Genomic DNA, 16,811 nt, shown 5'->3' on the forward strand with positions numbered 1-16,811 from the left:
CAGGTCAGATTTCTAAAATGTTTTACGGCGAAAACATAGCACATATTTATATTAGATCACCACCGAAACAAAAGACAAGTGGCAGCCATTTTGTCCCAGAAAATATAAAATTTAAAAGTAGGATTAAAAAATTTTAGCCCGCCAAAGGACGAGGGCGTGCGAGATTCTCACAATGAACGTGCCATTTGAAAGCAGACATCGCGCTGAACACATAGAAACTGTTCCTGGATCCGTAGCTGCTTGGGAAGGGTGGGGGCGATGACGTCAAAGTTGACCGAACTTTTCTGTTGTCCACAGAGAGTTTGGGAGAATGGCTGCCCTGAGAGTTCTGCTTTACATACAGACATAATTTAAACGGTTTTAGAATCTTTAGAGTGTTTTCTATTCAATAATAATTATTATATGCATATATTAGCAATTTTGGGAAAAAATATTTTCAGTTTACTATGGGCACGCACTTCCTCCAAAGGGGGCAGTATTCAGCCCTAGGCTTAAGAGGTTTTAAGTCTCCTCTATGTTTGAGTCCACAGAAACACAAAATTACCACATAAATATTCCCTTACCTTTGATGTTCTTCGATCAGAAGCCGTGGAAGGAGTCATACTTACCAAAAACTGCGTTTGGTTTTCAAGTCTGTGTCTTTGGGTTATCAAACGCGACAAATTTCGGCTGAAATGCAGCCAAAATTCTAGTGGATGCGCATCAAAACTTCAAAATTACGTATTATATGTCGACTAAACTGGTCAAACTAAGTGCAGAATCAAGCTTTAGGATGTTCTAAACGTGCAAAACAATTATCAGCTCGAACAGATAAACTGACATCGTTTGGTGAAACCTGGAACAAAGAGAGCTCCAGACGCGACGCGCAAGAGAGTACTTGTATTTTCGCGTGACCCAAAGGTTTTAGCACGCGATTCTCACAATGAAATGCCCCATTGAAAGGAGACATCGCGCTGAAGAGATAGAAACTGTTCCCAGATCCGTAGCTGGTTGGGAAGGGTGGGGGCGATGACGTCAAAGTTGGCCCAACTTTTCTGATGACAAGAGAGAGTTTGGGAGAATGGCTGCCCTGAGAGTTCTGCTTTACATACAGACATAATTTGAACGGTTTTAGAAGCTTTAGAGTGTTTTCTATTCAACAATAATTATTATATGCATATATTAGCAATTTGACAGATTTTCTTCCTGTTTACTATGGGCACGCAATTCCTCCAAAGGGGGCAGTATTCTGCCCTATCTTTAACAGGTTTATCCTCCATTCCTTACCTGACCCTTACAGACTGCCAGTAGGACCTTCAAGAGGTACTTTTTTTCTATTGTGTAAGTCATCAGGTCACCCATGTACAAAGACATCAATGTTTGTTCTATGTCAAATCCCATTATTTTTCCAATGTTAGATCTTATTTCTCCCCAGTAAGTTTCGATTGCGGGGCAAGTCCAAAAGATATGAGAGTGGTCTGCCCTCAATAGACCGCATTCTCTCCAACAAGGGTGTTGTGAGCCAGTCTGTTTTGATTTCAGTTTAGGTGTTATGAAGAAACGTATAACATTCTTCCAACAGAATTCTCTCCATGACCTTGAGTTGGTGGAGCTTTGTTGAGTCTCTAATATGTTTCATCAGTTATTTCAATGTTAAGTTCCTCCTCCCATTTCTTTTTAAAATAGTTTGTAGAATGTTTCTTTGAGGATTGAATACCCAAGTAGAGATTTTAAATAGTTTTTTTGTTACTCCCAAGTTGTATGCGTTAGTGAATACTTGGATTAATTTTGGAGGTGCTTGAGGGTCAGTCACATTTATCTCCCTGAAGAAATAGTGTCGTACTTGTAGGTATCTGTAAAAATCTTGTTTATCCAAGCCATGTTTTTTACTTAGGTCCTGGAAGTTATCTAGGTTCCCATTCCTTATAATTGTACTGAATGATGTGATGCCTTTCTGCGTCCATTGTTTAAACCTGCTGTCCTGAGTTGCAGGGATGAAGCTGGGGTCGTATGTGGGCCAACTCAGCAGTTTGATCTCTCTGTCTAAATTATTTTGCTTAACTACCTAACCCATGTCTTCAGAGAGAAATTAATCCACTGATTTTGTCTATTGTATATTTCTTTTAAAATATCCTTATTTCCCAGTACTGACTGTATGGGTATCCCTGTCAGAGTAGTCTCAATGTTTTTCCATTTGGATTCGTATTCTGAATTGCACCAACACACCAGGGGTCTCAATTGGGCTGACACATAAATCTTTTAGGTTTGGTAAGGCCATACCCCCACAGTTTTTGGAAACTGTAATGTTGTATATCTAGTTCTTGGTCTCTTACTGCTCCAGATGAACCTTGATATCCGTTTATCCCATTCCCTCAACTGTTTAGGCGGGATTTCTATGGGCAGTGATTAGAACAAATACAGTAACCTCGGCAGGATGTTCATTTTGATTGTTTCAATTCTACTACTAAGATCTAAGGGAAGTGAATTCCACCTTTCTAGGTCATCATATATTTTCATGTTGATGTGATCGTAATTCATGCAAATAAAGTTTGGGTATATCTTTTGGTAAATTTACTCCCAGATATTTAATGGATGAAGAGGTCCAGGTGAAGTTATACCTACTCTTCAGCACTTCCTGTGGGATATAATTATATACTAGGGCTTGGGTCTTGTGTACGTTAAGCACATACCCTGAATATGTTCCAAATGTTTGTATAACAATCATCAATCTAGGTACACTTGAGCCTGGGTCTTTAAGGAATAACAGAACGTCATCAGCATACATGCATATCTTATCTTCACTGCCTCTTATTGTTATTCCCTCTAAAGTTGGGTCCTGTCTTATTGCCTGTGCTAATGGTTCTAGGTACAAGGAGAAGAGCGTGGGTGATAGATTACAGCCTTGTCTTGTCCCTCGCTCTAATTTTATCGTTCGTGTCAAATGTCAATTTATCTTTATTCTAGCGGTCGGACTTGAATACAGTGTTTTGATGCACTGTATCACTTCTTTGTTGAAACCAAATCTTTCCATAACTTGGAATAGGTAATCCTATCACACTGAATCAAATGCTTTTTCTGCATCTAGGCTGATTAATATTGCACTTGTCTTATTCTGAGTAATGTGGTCCGTGACATGTAGTGTTCTCCTTATATTGTCCTGTGTCTGCCTATTTTGTATGAAACCAGTTTGATCTCCGTCAATCAATTCTGGGATTATGTTCTCCATTCTTTTGACTATTATTGATGCATATAGTTTATAATCTGTGTTAAGAATTGCGATAGGTCTATATGAACTGCATTCTTTCTTATCTTTACACTCTTCTGGGATTACTGATATGATGGCCTCTCTCAATGAGGGTGGGAGACCTCCCTCCCTCAGAGTCCTGTTAAAACAGGCCTTAAGTAGAGGTGCTAATTGTTCTCTGAAGGTCTTGAACCATTCTGAAGGGAAGCCATCAGTGCCTGGAGACTTGTTGGCTTTTTGCTGAGATATTGCTTTATTAAACCTCTTACAGCTCCCCCTACTTTGTGCAATTTCCACCTGAAGACATACCCAAAACTAACAGCCTGTAGCTCAGGCACAGAACCAAGGATATGCATATTCTTGGTACCATTTGAAAGAAAACACTCTGAAGTTTGTGTACATGTGAATTGAATGTAGGAGAATATAACACAATAGATCTGGTTTAGATAAAACAATGAAAAAAAAACATACATTTTTGTTTTTTTGTTTTTTGTATCATCTTTAAAATGAACAAGATAAAACAAACATTCAGATAGGATGATGCGGACAATTCAGGTGAAAAATACAAGAGGGCAACAGTACTTGTGCAAAGTTTCAGAATGATACCTTAGAAAATGTGTGCGCTACATGACATTGTGTGGGTAACTGTATATTGGTTGGGGGCTTTTAACGTTTATTTGACTAAACTGGTCACGTCAAGGAGTGCATTGTTGTGCTCTGATCTGTCTAGGCTAGACTTGCTGGGGGTAATGAAGGATCGTTGAGTGATGTATGTTGGGGTATGCATCCAGGTGAGAGAGCTTTCTTGAGGAGGCAGGATGTTTTAAAAAGGTCTCAGGCAAAGCCGCATTGATTATTGTTCAGCGGCTGTAAATGTGGTGCAATATGTTCACAAGATTAGGTATCATTTAAATGTTTTAGGTGATTATGCCGCTCTTGGGCTCCCTCTGGGTAATAGTGTGCCTACTAGAGGGGGTGGTGTATGGTGTTTGAATGCTGAGCTACTAAAATAAGAAAAATATATTGATATATATATGTATGATTTCCTATTGTATTAAACAGAGAAATGTTGAGTGATTTTAAATGTGTTAATATTGGATTGTGGTGGGAGGGTCTAAAAGAGAAGATTAGATGGTTGAGTGTTGACTACGCAAGATGGAGGAATTTTCTTTTAAAGAGGGAGCGGATAGCTTTGAATAAACAAATTGACATTGAGCTGGAAAAAGTTGATAGGGTGGAGGGTTATGATGTGGCAGGCTTTATGAAAGCTCAGGCTGCTGTACATAACTTTGAAAAGAGTGCCTGTATGGGGGCGATCAAGGCTGTAGTGAGGAGGTTTTAGGTTTTATTGATGCTAAATTACCTGATGCTGAACGAAAAATGTATGGCAAAGATATGACGGTTAAGGAGATATTGGAGGACATCTTGGCCAGTAATAGGAAAAAAGTCCTGGATCAGATGGGCTGAAAAGTGAGTTTAATCATCAATTTGTGGATATTTTAGCACCTGTATTGTTGGACGTGTACATGGAACAGGCACAGATAGTTCCAGAATCATTGTCCACAGGATTGTTAAATATTATAAAACCAATGGAGCAGGGAGACGCTGGAAAATTCGAGGCCTTTAAGTTCACGGAATACTGATAAGAATTTGGCAAGGGTTTTCGCTAACCGTGCTAATAATGTGATGGGGAGTATCGTATCTGAGTCAGATGTACAGTGTTCCTGGGAGGGACATTATGGATATTACTTGTACAATAAGAGATGTTGTTCGACATATGACTGTTGAGGGAGGCATAGTGCTTAGCCTAGATTTGAACAAGAAAACTAACTTGTGAGGGATGTAATGGAGATGCATGGATGAATGTAAAATGTGTGTAAGTGTTAATGGTGCACCTAATCAAAAACAAATCAACCAGATCACAAAAACAAAATGGTGCTTGTGGAGCGAACGAGAGAGGCAGGACTGGGCACCAGGACCTTTTATCACCTAGTTGATCCCAAACCCAGGTGCAACTTGTCACCTTAACGACCCAATCAGCTCCACCTGTCCCCAATCTGCAAATATAAACACAGAGAAGGAGGCAGGGAAACCGAGGGGGGTATAACACACACTCCTATGAAAAGCAGGAACTAACAAAGACCTGAAAACAAAACTCACAACCACACAAATACACCAATACAACGGATCAAAAACCATAACCAATAAAGGTTCAGACACAAAATAGTATACAAACCATAAAGGTAAGAGGCCTACCGTATGCCCATGATACCAACCCAACCAAATCACCTGACCCCAACCAACCTCAGAAACCACGGTACCTGGAAGCAACAATTTAAGAGAAAGAAATGGAGACCAAGTGACAGGAGAGCAGAAGCCAGAGCAACAGGAAGGACAAAATAAACCCTGTAAAGACCACCAACCGAAAATAAAAACAAACAATGAAGGCGTCCGAAGATCGATGAAATCGGTGCACGTTAAAGCACATTATCCACACTTTTTACATGTCGTACATCCAAACGCCTGCAGGAACAAACACCAGTGCATGATCCTAGGCAAAGCATGGTGTGCAGGAAAGTAAGTGGGTTGTGGTCAGTGTAAACCCACAATAGGGACCACACATATACCTCAAAATGCTTTGATGCCCAGATTAAAGCAAGGGCCTCTTTCTCCCCCACTGAATAGTTAAACTTTCGGGAGAAATAACTAACAGGATGTTCAACACCCCCATCTGCTTGAAGCAACACTACACCTGCCCCTAAGTTGCTGGCATCCACATAGGCTGATGGGAGTTCCAATCTTGGGGCAGCCAACACAGGGTCAGAACTAAGAAGCAGTTTCACATTTTCAAAAGCACTCTGACAGCAGGAAGACCAGATTAAATCAGCCCTCTCCTTCAACAGATCAGTCAGAGATGCTACAACCTTGGAGAAGTTGAAGCAAAACCCCCGAAAGTACCCAACCATACCTAGGAAGCGTTGCAGCTCCTTCTTGGTGGTGGGCGGTGGAAACAGATCGATAGTGGCCACTTTAGCCCGCAGCGGGAGAACATGACCCTGCCCGACCACTCTGCCGAGGTAGGTCACTGTTGCGTGGGCAAACTCAGTTGGCAAAGTTCACAGTGAGACAGGCCTCAGCCAAATGTTCAAACAGAGTCTGTATCTGCACCAGATCGCACTCCCAAGTGTCACTATAAAACAACCACATAGAGATAAACAGCACAGCTTTCAAGGCCAGAGGTCACCCTATTCATTAGACTACTAAAACATAGTAGGAACATTGAGTAGGCCTCAACTCCTGACCGAATAGGAGAAAAGACCCGAAGGAATAATAAAAGCAGATATTTCATGATCTCTTGATGACAAAGGCACTTCCCAGTAACCCTTCAGCAAATCAAACTTGCTGAAAAACCGGGCAGCACCAATCTGGTAAACACAATCTTCCATCCGTAGGAGTGGGTAACAGTCCGGTTGTCAGTGCAAAATCTAAGAAAGCATGCCACAATCCTAGGTTTCATTAAATATTCAATTTTTGAAAATCTTCCTCTGATTTGTCATCCAAAGGGTCCCAGCTATAACATGTAGTGTCATTTTGTTAGATAAAATCCTTCTTCATATCCCAAAAAATCGATTTAGTTGGCACCATCGATTTTGAGTAATCCACTTGTTCAACATGTAGAGAAAGCAATCCGAAAATCTACGCCTAAACTTTGATTCAACAAGTCAAAGTACGTTTCTAGTTAGTGCTCAGGTACCCTAAAATGTAATTAAACTATAATATTTCATACGGAGAGAAGTATGTTCAATAGGAAAGCAATATTAGCAGGTGCGCGTCCTCCTCATTGCACGTGCAAACACAGATTTCCAAACTGGTGTCGTTGTACACCAGTTTGGAAGTTACAAGCCTGAAGCCAAGAATAAAGACTGTTGACACATTGTGGCAGCCATGGGAATTCCAATATGGGAGATGGAATTGGATATTCCCCTATGCTTTCATACATAAATTAAAATAGCAACCCCACAAGTCCTCTCCCTACCATTATTAAAATAAAGCAAATCCATCCATCGCTTTCTTACTCCATCCACCATACTGTCAGGCCAGTGTCTCTTGAAGGCATGAAATAACCTGAAGTAGGCTTACTGTCTGGTCTAACTTTTCCATATCTCTTAGTCTCATTAATATTGACAGATATAACGCTCACCATGAGTTTATTGTTTCCATCATCAAGACCCAGTCTTTTTTTCTTCTTGATCTTGACCAGCCTCCTTTCCTTCGCTTCTTTCCTCACTCTCACTCACTCATCTGAGGACACGTCACGCACAGAGTCCTTACTCTTCGAGGATTCACCCTTCACCTCCATATTTTTAGGACTAGCGTCAGATATAAAACGTTCATGATCAGCACCCCTGCACCTTCAGACAGATCCGTGGCCGACACTCCTCCTCCACCCTCGGGCTCATTTCCATGCTAGACCCGATTCCATCTGCCATAGTAGATTCATCACCCTCTCCTTCACCATCCTGGCCTCCTTTTTCTCCCTCCCGCCCTCTCCTCTGTCACACTCTCTTCTACCACCCCCTCCTGTTGTTCCATGTCATCACAGTCTGTCGGCCTAGTACACGTGCAGTGGATGCCTCTCTCACCACACCCATTGCAAGGTCTTCCCACTTTCACGACGCACTCTCGCATAATGCCCTTGTATTCTGCATCGCCGTCATAAAAAAATCATGGCAATTCCGGACTACATGGCCAGGCTGAATACAAATTCGGCACACTTTAACTTGCCTGTCGTGTATCACACGGAATTATTCAGCCCCTCCAACATCTCAAACTTTGCAGAATATGGTAGTGAGTGCATCACGTCTTTGAACCGGACCTTGCAGAATCTTGTGACATCCGCTATCTCCGTTACCAGCCAAAATTGATTATAAATCAGAAACCCCTGACACACCCCATCCTTCCAATTTGGCAACAATAGCATCATCGCTAATATACACTGATAAATTCATGAAGGACGCCACCAGTTCATCCGATGAAATGTCCCTCGCCATTACCGTACACGATTTGATTTTCAGTCCATCCATCAGTTACTCCTTCCCATGGACATGCGACATCATTATCTCATACTCCTGATCCCCCTTGCATCTGCACCCTGTCACTGCTCAGCATGCCTTCTCTCTATCCCTCGCAGCAATTCCATCGTTCGTTTATGATTCCCAGTGATATCCACCTCCACAATACAAGCCCTATCATAGGATTTCTCCTCGACGGTGGTGCATCATGATTATTTACTTCATGTCCTGCACTCTTTCAGTTTCCTTGCGATGGTCATAGAAGCCATTGTAATCCATCTGGTTATACAGAGACCTTTCCCCCAACAACATAAGCTGGTGAAAATCAACTCAACTAATAATAAAAACAATTCTAACAAATTCGCATACCAGACTAGCAGGCCACCCCAGCTAGCAGACAACACAAAACTGAAGACACTGGGAGGAGCTAAGGGAAGACAAAATTACATACAGGAGAGAGGAAATGCAAAAAGAAAAACAAAATATAAATTAAGAAAGAAAGGAAAAGGAACAGCAGGCCTGTAGTATATCACCGAGACCACCTCCTTACCCAGGACAAAATAAAATAATTGTGAAACAGAACAACAATAATACACTTAACCAAATAACTTCACCCTATGATCGCCTCTCCGATCAAATGGAGCAACTGTCATAGAAAATACACACAGAACAGATTATTAATATTACTATTATTTAAGTGTCGTGACATTTCCCTTTAAAACAGCTCATTTATATTTGTACAACATTTATACACATAAAAACAGCATTTGAATATTACATTTAAATTGTTAGTCTATGTTAAAAACAATAGAAACAACCATGAATAAATGTATTTTTTCTTGAAAAACATCCAATCTGTAAAAGCCATTTCAATTGTGTACATATGATTTAACAAAAGTAAAACATGTTTAAAAACAAACTTTGTTTAAAAAGTGCTATTCCGAATTCAATAACCGTCCTGTCCTTCGGGGCCCAGAGGAGATCCCTTCCCTATGCGCATCGCCCTAGGCGCCGCAGCGCTGTCATGCCGGGACCTTGGGTGTTGTGGGGAACCCTTCGCCTTGGGTTGAGGCCCGCTTCTGTACCACCACAGGTCTACCGTGGCTACCATGGCCACTGCCTGGGGGTGGACACGACTCGTTTTGCTACAGGCCCCTGGCAGCTCTGCACTCCCAGAGCCGGATGGGCCACGTTGCGCCAAACTGTTGTGGGCTCGCCTGTAGCAAGCCCGTGCACTGGACACACTGGTTCCCGCTCCTGCAAAAGAGAGAGAAGAGCACGATGTATAGCTCAAACGGTTACTGCCTCTTTTTCCAATTAAAAATGTCTTAACTTCTGGAGCTGGGTATAGTGTGCAGGGAGCAGGAAAGAGACTGGGGCTCGCAGGTCGACTGGGATCAGCCTCAGGGTTCTGAGGTAAGATCCCAGCCAGGAGAGGGCCTGGGTCTTGTTGACCGGGGAGGTGGCAAGAGTCAGATGTAAAGCTGTGTAGCGGTTGCCCAGGAACAAGTAGAGGTCAGGCAAGCCTTTCCCCCTTGGACCTGGGCCTCTTGACCACCTCCCTCTCAGCCACTCCCACTTGCTTCCCCACAGGAAGTAAAACTGCATCTGATCCAGTGCTAAAAGAGTTCTTCGTGGGGGATAAAAACAGAACTGATTAAAAATCGAGTTTCTGTCTTACTGTCCCCAGGATCCCACTCCATTTGCCGCTTCCTCCTCCCTCCCTGTCAAACTTTCCCCCAGTACCCTTATGTTGGTCATTTTAACAGTCAGTGGTAGTCTGGTTAAGTCTGGGTCTGCCCATGGTTCGAAAAAATGGGCTTCTGTTTTGTCTCTGTACAGTCTCGCCCCAGAGGCTCGTCCCTACCAGTCTGTTCTGTCCAGGGTCCTGTCGACAGATAAAAGGTTGACGACGTCCATGTAAAAAACGCACTGGGCGGTCATCCTCCCCACTCCCCGGGATACCCACCCCTCTGATCCGTTGGTCCCTTCTCAAGACCTGTGCCAGTGGTTCGATGCAGGCCACAAACAGAAGAGGAGATAACGGACAGCCTTGATAGACGTCTAAAGCCGCATGTTTCTGTCTCTCGCATAACAGATGGCATCTCGGATCAGTATCAGGCTGCCCGTGATCTTCCTTCTGGATCACCTTCCCTAAAACAGAAGACATTCTGAGTGTTAGAACCTTAGTAAAAAGTTTACAGTCAAAATTTAAAAGGGTAATCGGTCTCCAGTTTGTCTTGTGTAAAAGAGTCACAATCCCTACTCTAAAATTTGTTCAAAGTCAGTAAAGACAGAAGTTTGTCGGCTAAGACATCCCAATAGTTCAGATAACTCCAAGGGGAGGCTGTCCTCCCCTGGTGACTTACCCTCTTAAAATGTTTCAGTCCTTTATCAATTTCTGTCATTAGCAGGTCTTTTGTCAGGTTGTCTGTGTTGAGTAAGGTCCTGTCAATGTATGTTAAAATGTCCCCCATGGTTTCCTCACACAAATATTTTACTCAAAACAGTTCCCCATAAACATCCTCGACTACTTCTTTTATTCCCTCTGTTTTTAAAACCCATCTTTGTTTTTAATCCTGTCATTGTCCTACCCTTTCTAACTTTTCTTAAAGTGCCTCGTACACTTCTTCCCTTCTAATTCCCTCTCCTTACTTCTTAAAATAACCCCTACTTTTCTGTTTTGCTAAAAATGCCATTTCCTTCTTTAATTTCATGGTTAAAAACAAAGACATCAGATGATTAAAAGGTTTTATTAAACTCTCAGCAAAAAAAACAAACCACCACAAATACTCAAAACAAGGCATTTAAATCACAAAACAAACGAAAACCCAAAATTATAACCCAGGGGAGCACCGTCCCTTCCTTAGGCGGCCCGCTAGGACATGGGCTGCCACCTTTTAGTCTGCGCACAATAGCGTAATGGGCCTGTAGTTCCCTAGGTTATACTTTCCCCTTTCTTGAAAAGCAGTGTCAAGACCCCAGAAGCCCTGGTACATACACTCCTTTTTTTTTCCCAAAAGAAAATCTCTGCCCAAAATTTTCCAAAAGGTAACATAAAACTCCCGAGGATGCCTATCGTAACCTGGAACCTTGTCGGTTGGTAAAACCCACAAAGCAGCCTCAACCTTCGCAAGCTCGAAAGGGCGGTCAAGATCAGTGGCTGCCTCCGGGGAACCTTTTCCCTCAAAAACCCTAAGAAGATATGTTCTGTTGAACTATCTATGTCCTTCTCCCTAAAAGATTATTGGTAGGAGGACGCTGCTTCTACCATGCCCTTGGGGTCAGAAACCATTCCCCCCTTCTGTTTGCAGCTGAGCAATACCTGCTTTGGCACGGTCAGCTTTAACCTGTTTAAAAAAATATGAGCTGCTTAGCCTCCCCAAACTCGAACTTGTCTCTTTGACACCTAAAGAGAAAGTCCCTGGCCTTCCCCTGAAAATACAGCCCCAACTTACTTTTTAAAATCTCCATCCTCTCCACATCACTCCCCTCACCCTTGTTCTCAGCTGACACCAAGGCAATCAGCTCCCCTTGAAGCCATTGAAAAACCTCCCTATCTGTACGGGCCGTAGCGACACAATGCGAAATGGCCAGGGTGCGCATATTGCGCTTTACACACCCCCACCATTCGACTAGGGAACCAAAAATGGCTTGAGGTCACCCAATATCTCATAATGGGATTTAAAAGCCTCCCTAAAATAAAGATCTGCCAAAATGTGGGAGTTTAATTCCCAAAAACCTCTGCCAAAAATTGGCACTTCTACCGAGAACACTACCTGGGCTGGAGAAACGGTGACTTGCGAGACTGGCACAGATACAGTTAAAAAAATAATAAAATCTATAAGACTACGGGAACCCCTTGAGATTTCCCATGTCATACCCTCCTCCCCATTGGGGTCACTGACTCTGAAATAGTCCCTAAAAGAAAAAAATGTAACCACAGAAACCAAATAAGGTAGGCTAAAGTCTCCAGTGCTTTCGAAGGAGTCAATGAAATCCCCGCCCAAAACCACAGTTCGGTTAGTAACGCCAACATCTGGCAGGAACAAAAAAATATATATTCTACCTCGAGGTTCAGCAGGTGCCCCTCCAGTCTGCATCAACCACTAAAACACTCCCTGTATGACAGAAAAAGAACCCACCAAACAAAATCCCTACCCCAGAGGAGTGCACCCTCCCAACCCCCATCTGGACTCTCCCTTCATCCACCCCCTTGAAAAAAGACAAACATCCCCCATGTCCCTTAAGCATGTATTGTTTTAGGCCAATTCTGACCTTTGAAGCTACCATCCTCTCATCGATGGAAACGTTCTGGGCAGGCTGAAAATAGGTTTTGCAGGCCTCAATGATGCTGGGGTAGAGAGGTTTTATTTTGCAGAGCCTATCAAACCTTGTTGTGCCTCTTTTCTTCTCGGTCACTGATATGAAGCGCCCGTGAGATTGTCAGAAACCTTTTGCATGATATGACAGTGGAGGGAAAAGGCAGTTGATAAAGGGGAGCAGTTTTCCAGTCGTCTTTCAGGGTTTTTAGCTTCACAAGATCCATGTAAATGACCATTGACATGAAACAAGAAATATCTGACATGGAAATGGGCTTCCATCCCTCTTTCTTGCCTGCCTGCTTCTTAGCACCATACTTATTTGTGTTTTACACCAGGGAATTAACAACTGCCGAGGTGAAAAACAGCTGAAAAAGTTGCATGGGACTGTACTTGGAGGTTATATCCAGGTGAGGTCCCGATGGACTTTTCGGTCTGAATACTGGATAGTGTAGGCAACACATCCTCCTCCAGCACAGAGTGCCAATGACCCTTCTCCTCTCTGATTGCAGGTTTAGCTCTTCCCCACCTCCGCTTCTTGTCACAGACTTCACGCCTGGCAGGGCGGGGGTAGTTGTGGATCCGGACACAGCAGGGGTCGGGCTAGATGATCCTGCTACTGTGGGGGATGGGCACCTTGGCAGTGGGGGCTCCCAATCAGAATCGGAGGGACTGTGAAATAAAGACACAAACACAGATTATATACAGAGTAGTGAACGTAAATCACAAAGGTGAGGTTCTGTTCCGTTCCATGTTTAGATAAAATACATCTAATATTTACAGACATACACCCACAATGTGGAGCCACTTCAAACATTTCATTACTGAATATATAAAAATATGTAAAATAAAATAAAAATATCTCAAACAACTCAAATGAATAATATTTGATATTATTAATTTCAAACAACGGCATGAGAATTACTTATCAATCGAGAATTGCATCTTCTCCATACAGAAATATCTCCTGAAATTGGGAGTCCAAACTTGTCTCACAATGTGACAAATCTTCTAGTAACTCTGTGTCACTTTCTCTATCAATTTCGTCAATAATATCATGTAGATCTGTATACCTGGACTTTGCCTTTGACTTTCCAGATTTACTAGCCATAATTCTTTCAATAAAATAGCAGAAAATGATCTCGACTCAATACTGCTACGCGCAAACAAAGTGGCTCCTTCAGGTAGAAATTTCAATGGCGAATGGATGTGTTACGCTCGACTTTCATTCAAGAGTTGGTCTCTGATATAACCATTAGATATTGCCGTTTACCTCAGCTCATTGGCTATCTACCAAGCTAGATTTCAAGATGATCAGTGGCCATTGGGCCGAAATACAAACAATCAAAGAAGCACTGGTGACGTTTACAAAGTGTGTCGTGTTATGCTATAAAAATGTATTTAATCAAACAAAACAACCATTTATTGTGAAGCTTGGACCTTTTGTATTGCCAAAAGAAGATCTTCAAATGGAATTGATTATTTTATTGCTATTTCTGACTTTTGTGACGCTAATGCTTGGTTGGAAAATGCTAGTAATATGTGTGTGGCGTGCTGTCGTCAGATTATCGTAAGAATTGCTTTGCCGAAAAGCATTTTTAAAATCTGACACTGAGGTTGGATTAAGAGGAAGTTAAGCTTTTAAATGATGTTAGATACATGTATTTACAAGAACGTTTAATATTACGAATTGTGCATTTAGTATCTTTGCGATATGCTACGCTAACGTCCCGCATAGCCTAGAGAGATTAAATAAACCTCTCGTAAAAAGAGAACCTGGAAGGAGACACAGGAAAGGTACTGAAACACCCCTTTCTTCCCCATATCCCTCAATCCCCTTACATTCACTGTTACTACTGTAAAAAGGGCCATAGAAAGGAAGGAACTAAACAAGATCACCCAGGGTCTCAATGCAGTCTGTCTGCCACCCCCATCCCAAAGCCAATCACCCCTTCCAGGTAACTGTTCGGCAGGGCTGGAAAAGGAGTCCACACAGGTTGGTACCTGTCCACAGACCTGCGATGCTTGCACAGGACTGGAAGAGTGGTCTCCCCCGGACAGTACCTGTGCACAGTCCATTGAAGCCTCCTCAGGATTGGTGTCCATCTCCGAGGTGCCTGTCCCAGGAAGCGCAGGAACCAAACAGGACCCCTGGACCTGATCCCCAGACCCCCATCGAGGCTTCAGAGACCGCCAGTGCAAGAACATTCAAAACAACTGGATCCTGGGTCTCAGCCCCCACATCTGACACTTCATCCCCGGTACCAGGGTTCGGCACTGTAAACCGGTTGGAGATGGCCACCAATGGCCTCCTGTGCTTTCCAACCGCCACCCGGTCAGTGACCCTCCTCTTCTTTCCTTTTCCCCTTGTACACCATCCCGGACTCTCTATTGTCCTAAGACACCTATCCAGTCGACCCGCTAGCCGAAGACGACCTCATCTTTCACGAAATGGTTCAGGTAGCCGAGTCGTCTGACATTTCACTCAGCAGACTATCCTCCCAGGCTCCAGTCAGCAGCTCCATCTCCTCCCAGTCCCCTTCGGACCTCCTTTACTGCAGCTTCCCCTGGGGCTTTCGTCACCTCCGCTGCTGCCACTGAAATTTCCTTCAGAACTTCCTCTATTGGCTGGAGAGGAGAGCCCGCAGCACCTTCCTCGAGGCCATCACCGGCTGCCTCCGCGTAGGTCCATTTGTCTATTTGGGAAGCCTTTAAACAAGTGGCCATGCTTCCCACAGCCATTGCAGACTTGCGCCTTGACCTGGTTTCCCACAGTTTCTGCACTTCAGCAGGTTGCACCCGTGGCCAACTGACCGAAGCTACGGCAGTGTCTGAAATAAACAGGTAACCCCGGTCCGCTCCAATGGAGATATAGGCTGGTGGGGGAACCAACTTATGGACTCCTTCCGGATCCCTGTTCAGTGCGACACGGAACTGTCTCCTCCCTGACCAGATCCCGCATGTACCGTACCCCAGGACTCACTTTCCCAAACCGGCATAGGAGAGCCCCGATTCTGTCATCTCCCACATAGGGATTGTAAATGTGCACGGTGATGATCTTTAAATTCAACCGGCACAAGGGGAAAACCTGAATGTTTGAGAATGGCACACTGGCTGCCTTCTCTTTGCAGGTGAAATGGCTGGAAACGGGGTCCATTCAGTTTGAATGTTTCTTAATTTTTCTCTCTTTCCTTCTTCTTCTGCTAGGTTTTCACATAGCTTTCTGTATTTTTTCCCCTTGACAATGGGAGAAAAGTGTTGCACCGTTCCCGGAGGAACTGCAATACCGGGTCGATGCGTGGAGCGGACGGAGCAAGCCCCATTTCCGACTCCCTGTTCGAAAAATCTATTTAATATGTATTCCCCGATGGGGACGTATCAGATATTAAACTGACAACAGTTTTTATTTTTGATTACAATCAATGCCATTCATAGAATACAAAATTATAGTTATCATTCATTCTCCATCCATTGCAATTTTAAATAACCAAAGAACACACCAAACAAAACCTCAGGGGAGCATCTTCCCTCCCCGTCATACCTAACCACTACCTTTCCCTATCACCCCATCCCTTAAACCATCTAAATCAATCCCAGCCCAAAAACCCCTTCCAACTCTCCCAGGCAGCATGCTGCCCCCACTTCCTCTCTTCCCTCTTCATCCTCCCCCTCAAATCTCCTTCCACCCTCCTCACTATTCCTTCCACCCCCAATCTCTACCTGTTTTAACCATGTTCTGACTGGCTTCCCACAGTCCCCGTTTAGAGACTCATAAGAAGCCAGAGCAGAAACATGTCCCTATCTGTCCCTCTCGCTCTCCCTAGACCTCTCTCTAACTTTGCCCATGTCAATACAAAATCCCCTCTTACCATTCCTAACAGCACCCGTGCACTAGCCCATACTACTCCGGCAAAGGCACGGCGCACAGTCTCCTCCCTGCCACAAGAGGATCTTGGACAGGTGGGCGTCCGTGCCAAACTATGCCGGTACATAATGGTACCGGCAAGCACTTGTGGAGGCTCAACCAATTCAGGTCCTTGAGCCTGTTGTCCAGGCCCCGCGCCTGCACTCCCTCCCAGACCACTGCTGGGACGCCCACTACAGGCGCCGGACTCCCTGCCCGTCTGACCTCCTCGTACAGGTTACTGTGATCTAAACCTACTCGGGCAACTTCAACCTCGGGGTGCGCACGCA

At 43.7% G+C, this 16,811-nt stretch overlaps 1 non-coding gene across 1 annotated transcript; it reads right to left on the minus strand.

The window, feature by feature from the left end:
* Positions 1–15,870: 15,870 nt before the first annotated feature.
* Positions 15,871–16,065, minus strand: LOC112237735. Its single transcript, XR_006084481.1, has one exon. It is a non-coding gene; the product is annotated as a U2 spliceosomal RNA (small nuclear RNA).
* Positions 16,066–16,811: the final 746 nt, after the last annotated feature.

This window comes from Oncorhynchus tshawytscha, linkage group LG10 (genome assembly GCF_018296145.1).
Source record: "Oncorhynchus tshawytscha isolate Ot180627B linkage group LG10, Otsh_v2.0, whole genome shotgun sequence".
Classification (NCBI taxonomy): Eukaryota; Metazoa; Chordata; class Actinopteri; order Salmoniformes; family Salmonidae; genus Oncorhynchus; species Oncorhynchus tshawytscha.